The sequence below is a fragment of the Bombina bombina genome, chromosome 4 (assembly GCF_027579735.1).
Source record: "Bombina bombina isolate aBomBom1 chromosome 4, aBomBom1.pri, whole genome shotgun sequence".
Lineage (NCBI taxonomy): Eukaryota > Metazoa > Chordata > Amphibia > Anura > Bombinatoridae > Bombina > Bombina bombina.
The window spans coordinates 777510392-777522377 of NC_069502.1; the positions used below are offsets into that span (position 1 = coordinate 777510392).

The window sequence follows — 11986 nt, forward strand, 5'->3', positions numbered from 1 at the left end:
TATATTATGCAGATCGCATGCAAATGTGCTGTACAAAAAAACAGGCACAGGGAAAACTTATACTTTTTTGGAATTTGTGTTAAATGTAACATCTGATATTTTGTTTAACCAGACCCCTAATCCTCCCACTGTTCAATCTGAAAATGTCGAGCGACTCTGTGGCAGGCATTTTCCCACTAAGATCCCCCCCACTGCCTGCAAATTAACACCCCAGAAAAGATGCAGAGTCTGCTATAAAAAAGGAGGGAGGAGGGATTCTAGTTACCATTGCCCTGACTGCCCCTCTCAACCTGGCCTCTGTATCACTGATTGCTTTCGAATATATCACACACAGTTAAACTTTTAATTTGAAAGCAATCTGTATGTGTTCCTAATTTATTTTATTTTATTTTATTATTCTGTATTCCTAACTTCATAAATCCCCTGACCTTGTCCTGTCCCTTTATATGTTAAGCCCATCCACTCTAAGGCCATTATAAGTTATACAAAACAACTAAAATACTCCTTTTAGAATATCCCGAGTTATCCACTTTTGCAAATGGTATGTCATGAGGGGGGTAATTTTCATTCCTGGGCTACCATACTGTCTCAAAGGCAACATAGGTCCAGAAAATCAATGTGCCAAATTTCTATGCAGACCCTATATTGGGCCCTGTAACTTCCTAAAACCACATAAAACCTGTGCATAGGGGGTATTGTTGCACTCATGGGAGATCACTGAACACAGATATGGGTGTATTATAGCAGTAAAAAATATAATGATGTTGATCTAAATAGAAAAAAGGCAAAGTCTGTGTGAAAAAAGCAAATAAAAAAATATGACCACTAAATTTGACCAGATTTTGTGACTAAGTGGCTACAAAAAAGACTAAACATAGTCCTTTTTCAATACCCTGGGTTGTCTACTTTTGCAAATTGTATGCCATGGTGGGGTAATTTACATTCCTGCGCTGCCATACTGTCTCAAAGGCAACAAAGGTCCATAAAATCAATTTCCATGCAAATTGGCAGACCCTATATTGGGCACTGTAACTTCCTGAAACCACATAAAACCTGTACATAGGGGGTATTGTTGTACTCATGGGACATCGCTGAACACAAAGATGGGTGTATTATAGCAGTAAAACATACAAGGATGATATAAACAGCAAAAAGGCTGTGTTTTTGTGATAAACTGAAATATGAACATTACCTTTCGCCAGATGTTGTAACTAAGTGGCTACAAACAAAGACTAAACATAGTCCTTTTTCAATACCCTGGGTTGTCTACTTTTATAAATGGTATGCCACGATGGGGCAATTTTCATTCCTGGGCTGCTATAATGTCTCAAAGAGGACAAAGGCCCATAAAATGAATGTGCCAATTTTCCATGTAAAAGGGCAGATCCCATATTTGGCCCTGTAACATCTGTAAACCCCATAAAACCTGTACATGGGGGGTACTGTTTTACTCTTAGGACATTGACAAACACAAATATGTGTGTTTTATAGCAGCAAAACATAAAAGGTTGATGACAGAAACAGCCAAATGGCAGTGTTTGTGCAAAAACGCATACAAAAAAAATGAGCACTACATTTGGCCAGGTGTTGTGACTAAGGGGCTTCACAAAAAGATGTGACATGGGCCTTTTGGAATACCCTAGGGTGTCTTCTTTTGAAAATGGTATGCCATGATGGGGTAATGTTCATTCCTGGGCTGTTATAATGTCTCAAAGAGGACATAGGCACAGAAAATTAAGGTGCCAAATTTCCATGCATAAAAACTGAAATGAGCAGACCCCATATTTGGCCCTGTAACTTCTGTAAACCCCATAAAACCTGTACATGGGGGGTACTGTTTTAGTCGTAGGACCTTGACAAACACTAATATGTGTGTTTTATAGCAGCAAAACATAAAAGGTTGATGACAGAGACAGCCAAAGTGCAGTGTTTGTGCAAAAAAAACGCATGCAAAAAAAAATGACCATTACATTTGGCCAGGTGTTGTGACTAAGGGGCTTCACAAAAAGATGTGACATGGGCCTTTTGGAATACCCTAGGGTGTCTTCTTTTGAAAATGGTATGCCATGATGGGGTAATTTTCATTCCTGGGCTGCTATAATGTCTCAAAGAGGACGTAGGCCCAGAAGGTGAATGTGCCAAATTTTCATGTAAATGGGCAGACCCCATATTTGGCCCTGTAACTTCTGTAAACCCCATAAAACCTTTACATGGGGGGTACTTTTGTACTTGTAGGACTTTGACAAACACTTATATGTGTGTTTTATAGCAGTAAAACATAAAAGCTTGATGACAGAAACAGCCAAAGTGCAGTGTTTGTGCAAAAAATGCACTAAGGGGCTTCACAAAAAGATGTGTCATGGCCCTTTTGGAATACCCTGGGGTGTCTTATTTTGAAAATGGTATGCCATGATGGGGTAATTTTCATTCCTGGGCTGCTATAATGTCTCAAAGAGGACATAGGCACAGAAAATTAAGGTGCCAAATTTCCATGCATAAAGACTGAAATGGGCAGACCCCATATTTGGCCCAGTAACTCCTGTAAACCCCGTGAAACCTGTACATGGGGGGTACTGTTGTACTCGTAGGACATTGACAAACACAAATATGTGTGTTTTATAGCAGTAAAACATAAAAGCTTGATGACAGAAACAGCCAAAGTGCAGTGTTTGTATAAAAAACGCATACAACAAAAATGACTACTACATTTGGCCAGGTGTTGTGACTAAGGGGCTTCACAAAAAGACGTGACATGGCCCTTTTGGAATACCCTAGGGTGTCTACTTTTGTAAATGGTATGCCATGATGGGGTCATTTTCATTCCTGGGCTGCTATAATGTATGAAAGGCAACTTAAGCCCAGAAAATGAATGTGCCAGATTTCTATGTAAATGGGTAGGCCGTATGTTGGGCCTTGTAAATTCCAGAAAACTCAGAAAACCTGTACATGGGGGGTATCGTTATACTCATGGGACATTGCTTAACACAAGTATGGGTGTTTTATTGCAGTAACATATATCAGGATGATGATATTCACAATAAAATAATTTGGAAAGGTTCAAATTTCTTAATTTCTCACACTTATTTTGATTTTTTTTATATAAAATTATAGTTGAGAAATAAATCTTTTATGCCAAAAGAAAGCCCTATCTTTCCTCTAAAAAAGAATATATAATTAGTGTGGGTGCACTTAATGTGAAAGGGGTAAATTATGGTTGAAAAGACATATAGTTGAAATTCAAGGTTTCGTTTACGTTGTCATGAAAGGGTTAAATACAGTAATATTAACATATCTCTCTTATTTTCTCCCATCTGACATTTTGCACATGTAATAAAGCTGTACATAAAATATCTCTTTTACACCTGAAATGTTTTGTGTGGTATTTCTTTAGGCATACCTGTTAAAACAGGAAATAAGGAGAATGGTTGTGTACTTCACAGAATCCTCAATGGTTATGAGGTAAAACAAAAACAGTCTCTTTGCACCACCCATGATCTCCCAAAATCCTTCAGGATCATAAGTCTATGTCAAAATAAGAGTCCCATGCTCTCACAACAGAGAGTTGCATTCTCATAGTAAATGATTACAAAATAGAAGTCCTATGCTCTCACAACAGAAAGTTGCATTTTCATAGAAAATTATTACAAGCACCATATAAAACAAATACAATTAAACAAACATATTTCAATATGAAACATAAAAATTGCATAAAACATTATACAATTGTGCACGTATATATTATGTGTCACATATACATAGATAAAGAATTCCCTGCCCCTCTTTCTGCCTGCCTGCCTTCTGTCTTTACAAAAGATAATTATCTTTAATACAATGGACATCTAATTTTTAGTAATTGCAAGCTACAGTTGTTTCAAAGAATATTGCTACTATCAGTAAATATGACGCATGCTTCACTACTTTAAAAATGGGGAAAAAAAACTACCGCACCTGGTGCTCCCAGGCAGTCACCCATCAAGGTACTGACCAGGCCTGGCTCTGCTTAACTTCCAAGATCAGACGGTATGAGGTGCATTCAAGGAAGTGTGGCAGTAGACACTTAGTGCTTCTTCCCAACGCTTTTTGTTCTTGCTCATGCTGTCATTCACAGTCTGTAAAAAATTGAAGAGTTAAAACTAGGTTAAAATTTAGATGGCAAATATATAAATAAATTAATAAATAGTGCCAGGAGAGGCCCAGAATCACTTGTTGACCCATGACAAAAAGTATACATAGATAAAGAGTTTCCTGCCCCTCTTTCTGCCTGCCTGTCTGTCTTTACAAAAGATAATTATCTTTAATACAATGGACATCTAATTTTTAGTAATTGCAAGCTACAGTTGATTCAATGAATATTGCTACTATCAGTAAATATGACTCATGCTTCACTACTTTAAAAATGGGAAAAAAAAAACTACTGCAACTGGTGTTCCCAGGCAGTCTCCCATCCAGGTAATGACCAGGCCTGGCCCTGCTTAACTTATGAGATCAGACGGGATCGGGTGCATTAAAGGCATTGTGGCAGTAGACACTTAGGGCTTCTTCCCCACGCTTTTTGTTCTTGCTCATGCTGTCATTCACAGTCTGTACAAAATTGAAGAGTTAAAACGGGGTTAAAATTTAGATGGCAAATATATAAATAAATTAATAAATAGTGCCAGTACAGGCCCAGAATCACTTGCTGACCCATGAGAAAAATTATACATAGATAAAGATTTTCCTGCCCCTCTTTCCACCTGCCTGCCTGTCTGTCTTTAAAAAAAGATAATTATATTTAATACAATGAACATCTAATTTTTAGTAATTGCAAGCTACAGTTGTTTCAATGAATATTGCTACTATCAGTAATATGACGCATGCTTCACTGCTTTAAAAATGCCTACCGCACCTGGTGTTCCCAGGCGGTCTCTCATCCAGGTACTGACCAGACCTGGCCCTGCTTAACTTCCGAGATCAGAAACATTCAAGGCCGTGTGGCAGTAGACACATAGCACTTGTACCCAACACGTTTTGTTCTTGCTCATGCTGTCATTCACAGTCTGTAAAAAATTGAAGAGTTAAAACGGGGTTAAAATTTAGATGGCAAATATATAAATACATTAATAAATAGTGCCAGTACAGGCCCAGAATCACTTGCTGACCCATGACAAAAAGTATACACAGATAAAGAGCTTCCTACCCCTCTTTCTGCCTGCCTGCCTGTCTGTCTGTCTTTACAAAAGATAATTATCTTTAATACAATGGACATCTAATTTATCTGTGTATACTTTTTGTCATGGGTCGGCAAATATATAAATAAATAAATATATATATATATATATAAATAAATTAATAAATAGTGCCAGTACAGGCCCAGAATCACTTGCTGACCCATGACAAAAAGTATACATAGATAAAGAGTTTCCTGCCCCTCTTTCTGCCTGCCTGCCTTCCTGTCTGTCTGTCTTTACAAAAGATAATTATCTTTAATACAATGGACATCTAATTTTTAGTAATTGCAAGCTGCAGTTGTTTCAATGAATATTGCTACTATCAGTAAATATGATGCATGCTTCACTGCTTTAAAAATGAAAAAAAAAGGCTACCACACCTGGTGTTCCCAGGCGGTCTCCGACCCAGGTACTGACCAGGCCTGGCCCTGCTTAACTTCCGAGATCAGAAGCATTCAAGGCAGTGTGGCGGAAGACACTTAGAGCTTATCCCAACGCGTTTTGTTCTTGCTCATGCTGTCATTTACAGTCTGTAAAAAATTGAAGAGTTAAAATGGGGTTAAAATTTAGATGGCAAATATATAAATAAATTAATAAATAGTGCCAGTACAGGCCCAGAATCCCTTGCTGACCCATGACAAAAAGTATACATAGATAAAGAGTTTCCTGCCCCTGTTTCTGCCTGCCTGTCTGTCATTTACAGTCTGTAAAAAATTGAAGAGTTAAAATGGGATTAAAATTTATATGGCAAATATATAAATAAATTAATAAATAGTGCTAGTACAGGCCCAGAATCACTTGCTGACCCATGACAAAAAGTATACATAGATAAAGAGTTTCCTGCCTGCCTGCCTGTCTGTCTTTACAAAAGATAATTATCTTTAATACAATGGACATCTAATTTTTAGTAATTGCAAGATACAGTTGTTTCAATGAATATTGCTACTATCAGTAAATATGATGCATTTTTCCCTGCTTTAAAAATGAAAAAAAAAAGTGATAGGAAGGATTTGCGTAATTGGAGACCAATATCGTTGTTGAATGTTGATTATAAAATTGTTGCAAAAGAGGTTGCAGATAGGATAAGGAATGTTATTGTGAAGTTGGTGGATGATGAACAATGTTGTGCAGTTCCAGGTAGACAGATTGCAGAAAGTTTAGTATGCTTGATGGATGCATTGTGGTATGGTAAGGAATGTAAGCAGTCGGTAGCAGTGGCTACCATAGATTTTGAAAAAGAATTTGATCGTGTGTTGCATGAGTTTATGTTTGAAGTGTTAGATAGGATTGGTATGCCTGTGAAGATGTTAGGGTGGATTAAGTGTTTATATAAGGAAATTGTGAGTATGGTTGTTGTAAATGGCTTTTTGACTGATGTAATTGACATTAACTCTGGTGTGAGGCAGGGTTGTCCCCTGTCTCCTTTTATTTTTATATGTGTGATTGAGCCATTGCTATTGAAGTTAAGAAATGATAAGGTTTATAAGGGGTGTGGATGTGCCAGGGAGTGGGGGTAGGAGTTTAAAAGTGATAGGCTACATGGATGATGTTACAGTTGTGTGCAGGAGAGTTTGAAAAGGGTTAAGCTTCAAGTTGAATGTTTTTGTGTGTCAAGTGGGTTTAAGGTTAATTGGAGCAAGTGTGTTTGTAATTTTTTTGGTTGTTGGAAGGAAAAAGAATTATGTGGCTTGCCGGTCACTGATGAAGCAATTGAGGTCTTGGGGGTGAAATTTCATGAAGATTTGAAAGGAAAGGAAAGTTAGCATAGTGTTTGTGAGAAAGTTCGAAGGAAAACTGAATTATGGTCATTATGTAGTTTGAGTATGGAAGGAAAGGTTTTAGTTATTAAAGCTGTGTTAGTCCCTATTTTGTTGTATTTGAATTGTGTGTTTCCAGTTTCTGAGTTGTTTTTGAGGAGAGGTCTGCGCTTGTTTTTTGTGTTTTTCTGGAATTCTAAGATAGAGAAATTGAAGCGTGATAAGGTTATGAGGGCTAAAGAGAAAGGAGGAAGGAATTTGATGAATTTAGAAATATTTTTGTTAGTGAAATATGTAATTTTTTCTATGAGATTGTGTAGTAAGAGTTGTTTGGCAGGATGTTTTGTGAGGTATGGTGCTAGAAATGTTTTGAGGCGGTTTGGTTTGTGTGTGTTAGATAATAGTAAGCATGTGAGTTTTTTTGTTCCTTGGTTTTATGAAAGGATTAGCTTGTATATTAGGAAGAATGATTTGATGTCTGTATCCATGGATGAAAGGTGTGATAGGAAGAAAATGAGAATGATTATTGTGGGAAAAGAAAAGGTGGTTCTGGTAGGCGACCTGACCGAGAGTAAGAGTGTAGAAGTTTGGAGGAGTGTAAGTAGTAGGGAAGTGGTTAATAGGCAGAAAGATGTTGCGTGGATGGCTGTACATGGTTGTGTACCAACAAGAGAGTTTCAAAGGAGAAGCGGGTTGCTGAATTCAGAAATATGTCCTAGAGTTGGATCTAATAAGATTGAGGATGTGGTGCATGTACTGTTGGATTGTGACTATGCAAAGAATGTTTGGAAGGGTTTGTCTAAGTTGATTATGGGTTTGACTGGTATGCAGATGATTACTTTTGAAATGATTATGTTTGGTTTGTGTGGTGTGGAGAGAGTTAAGAGAAGATTATTGTGGTTAATTGCATGTTGTGTAAAAGAGTCTTTATGGGATGTGAGGATTTTTTTGGTTTTTAAGAAGCAAGTGGTTGAAGTAAACGAATGTCTGGGCATGGTTCATGGGAAATTATTTTTGTATTTTCTTTTTGATTTATGGAAGCTTGGTGAAGTGGACTCGGAAGGTATCTGGAAATCTAAGAAATGGAAGAAATGTTTTTAGTATTTTTTTTCTTTTTGGATAGTGTTAGGTTTATGGTAAGTATGTAGATAAGTTAAGTGGAGGTGTAGTTTAAGTATATAAAGTAATTTGTTTGTAAAGGATTTATTTTAAGGCACTTTGAGGTAAGGTGTAGTGTCATATATGTGTGTGGGTTTTTGTGTAATGGATTGTAATGTTATATTTCTTTTATTTCTGTAAATGATTATATTTTTTCTAATAAAATGAGTTTAAAAGACAGTTATACTGAAACACATTTGATTTTGAATTAATACAGGGAAACCTCAAGAAAATGTCAGTAATTAAGCTCAATATAGAATGATTTGAACTTAGTATTTAGACTTCAGTGCTATACTCTATACTAGTAGTGTTAGGAATTGTGTAGAATGGCTTGGTATTACACAGTTTGAGCAAAATGTGATATCAGCCTGTTTGCTTTCCATCTTGTGCAAGACTTCTTACCAATACACTGAATTGCATAGCACTTTGAGTATTGCATGCTTGATGTATTATGAATTCTATATTAACTTTACAAGGAAGCAACAAGAGAATGCCAGTAATGTAGCTTGGTTTGGATCAGTAGAGAAAATCTCAGCAAAGAAGTGAGCAAATTTGTGATGGAGGTTTTACAGTTAGCATAGGGGTTGATGTTAGCAAAGGAAAGTATGGCACATAATAGTTAATTACTAAACAAAATGGAAAAGTAGATTGTACTAATGTGTTTGGTATTGCAGTTTTATACAAAGTAATAATAGTATGAAAAAGCATAAGCAAAAGTAAAGTTTTTCTTAGCCTTAATATTGTTACTTAAGGTCTATAACATGGTGAGAACAAATGTAAGATCTTTAGGCCTAGATTTGGAGTTTGGCGTTAGCCATGAAAACCAGCGTTAGAGGCCCCTAACGCTGGTTTCTTACGGACTCTGGTATTTAGAGTTCAGTTACCGACACTCAAAAATCACTCAACGCTCAAATTTCTACCGACACCTCAGACCCAGTAGTAAACATATACCGACAAAATAAACATTCACGAATCACAAAACAAATATTACACAAAGTACACTTACACTCATACAAACACTACACTATGTTTATTTTTAAGATTTAATAATTTTTCATCAAAATACAAATGATCAAAGTTGCGAGATCTCGGGTGTTAGAAAAAAAACTACACAAATCCATTTTCCCATTGACTTACATTGACACACGGGAAAAGACCCTCATATACCTATATCTAACTAATAACATTATCACAAACATACACTCATCGATGCATACAAACAATATACACCACATGACATACAAAAAATATTTATTTATTACAAAAAGAACACGATTTAGTTACTTTTTCACACAAGCTCATGACGTCACTCACTTTACGAGGAAAACCAGTCTTAGAAAAAAAAAATTACCAAATTTTAGAGCCTCCATTGACTTCTATTGGGAAGACGTGCTCGTGCACGTGAAACCCACATTTCCCTAACACACGCAAATAGCGTAGACCGAAAAACTCCAAATACCAGCGCTAGAAAATACATACTTTTATGCGTTAGACCCAGCTATGATAAATAGATCAAGAAATGACTATTTCCCTATGGTGGATTTATGGATTTTAATTATTGAATATTCACAACACCATTAAATTGTTTCAGACTTTTCTATTACATCAACTACAAATCAACATCACTAGTAACAAACTTTTTGTTATCAAAATATAACATTTAAACGGACACAAAAATAATGTAAACTTTTCAGGATTCACAAACACTACACAATGGGAAACAATTCTCATTTACCTTTATTATTGCATTTCAGTTATTCAACTCATATGCTTGCAGCAACAGCATATCTACATAGGCTTAACACATGATCAGTCATGGATGCACATACATTACTTTTAACATTCACTCATACATGTGCATTCAAATGATGGGGGAAAAACACATTACATTCTCTCTAGGAATCACAAAACAGAACATATGGATTTTACTGTACTTTTAACATCATGATTCCATCACCAGAAACCAGTCGGAATTACGTACAACCTGAACATCATTACACCAGATTACAGATGTCACTTTATGGTAAGGAACAACAATGCCAGACCGCTATATAGAAGTCAGCATATGTGGGACACAATCACAATATATACGTACATGTACATAACACGCATCACCCATCACGCAACCACAAAGCACACATTTAGATTTTATTCAGCACACAATAACAATGTAGCACAATACAACAACACAATGAGGATTTCAGAACTACATAGGCAGGTTAATAATATCATGACGTCATTAGAAGATTCAACCATACACATCACAGATTCACGACTGTACCGCCCCTTTCTGAACTTTAACACTCAATACTACAATACAACATATACGTAAAGAACAGTTTGGAACAGCATTATTAGGGAGATTTGAATGGGACAATTAATAAATATTGTCAGATCGCAAATCACTTATATATATATAATACTACAGATGACAGCCGGAAGTTATTCAGCATTAGTGCGATTTGAAAGGGACGCATACAATATTGACATCTCGGCAATCACTTATATATACAATACTACAAATGACAGCCGGAAGTTCTTCAGTATTAGTGCGATTTGAAAGGGACGCATACAATATTGACAGCTCGGCAATCACTTATATATACAATACTACAGATGACAGCCGGAAGTTATTCAGTATTAGTGCAATTTGAAAGGGACGCATACAATATTGACAGCTCGGCAATCACTTATATATACAATACTACAGATGACAGCCGGAAGTTATTCAGTATTAGTGCCATTTGAATGGGACGCATACAATATTGACTGCTCGGCAATCACTTATATATACAATACTACAGATGGCAGACGGAAAGTTCTGAATTCTTATTGCGATTTGAAAGGGACGCATACAATATTGACAGCTCGGCAATCACTTATATATACAATACTACAGATGGCAGACGGGAAGTTCTGAATTCTTATTGCGATTTTAAAGGGACGCATACAATATTGACAGCTCGGCAATCACTTATATATACAATACTACAGATGGCAGACGGGAAGTTCGGAATTATTATTGCGATTTTAAAGGGACGCATACAATATTCACATCTCGGCAATCACTTATATATACAATACTACAGATGGCAGACGGGAAGTTCTGAATTATTATTGCGATTTTAAAGGGACGCATACAATATTGACTGCTCGGCAATCACTCATATATATATACAATACTACAGATGGCAGATGTTAATTTATCGTTTACAAACAATATTGCAGCAACATTGATCGATCACATTCGATGCACATTATACACAACTATGCACTTTCATTCATTTTAGCCTGGACGTGTGCTTGTTACTATAAGATCGCATTTCATAAATATTGATTACGCATATGATCAAACATTACAAACATGCACTGTATGTGTGATATTTGATACTTTCACATTGAGATTCATTGTTGGAAAACAACATTTCAGCAAACAACCAAAAAACGCCCACTGTGAAAGCATTCGCGCCGCTCATATACAAACAAGTGAATACAATTAGCAATCATTACAAACTCACTACCATTGGACTAATTGTACTATAAATCCCCCAAACAACATGGCCAATGCATCACTTGTGATCCACATCAGATCAAGTGCATACCTTGTTACGCTGTTTTGAAAGATGGATGACGATGACATGGTAGACGCTGCTGGTGCTGCTGTTGGTCGAATCAGGCAGCCTCGGCGGCTCAGACTGAGACGAAGGGGTCGTCTGGTTCGAGGTCCTCCTGTCTACAGGGTGAGACCCACCTTGGAAAACATGAGCGACTTTGAGGTTTATGATAAGTATCGGCTCAATCACGAACAGCTCATTGGCCTTTACGATCTTCTTAAACCTCATTTGGAGCCACGTATAAGAATAA

The 11986-nt window shown here is 36.7% G+C and overlaps 2 pseudogenes; both read right to left on the bottom strand.

Moving 5' to 3' along the window:
* Window positions 1–3936: 3936 nt before the first annotated feature.
* On the bottom strand, window positions 3937–4055 carry LOC128658434 (uncharacterized; annotated as a pseudogene).
* A 353-nt stretch (window positions 4056–4408) lies between these two features.
* On the bottom strand, window positions 4409–4527 carry LOC128658469 (uncharacterized; annotated as a pseudogene).
* Between the last annotated feature and the right edge of the window lie 7459 nt (window positions 4528–11986).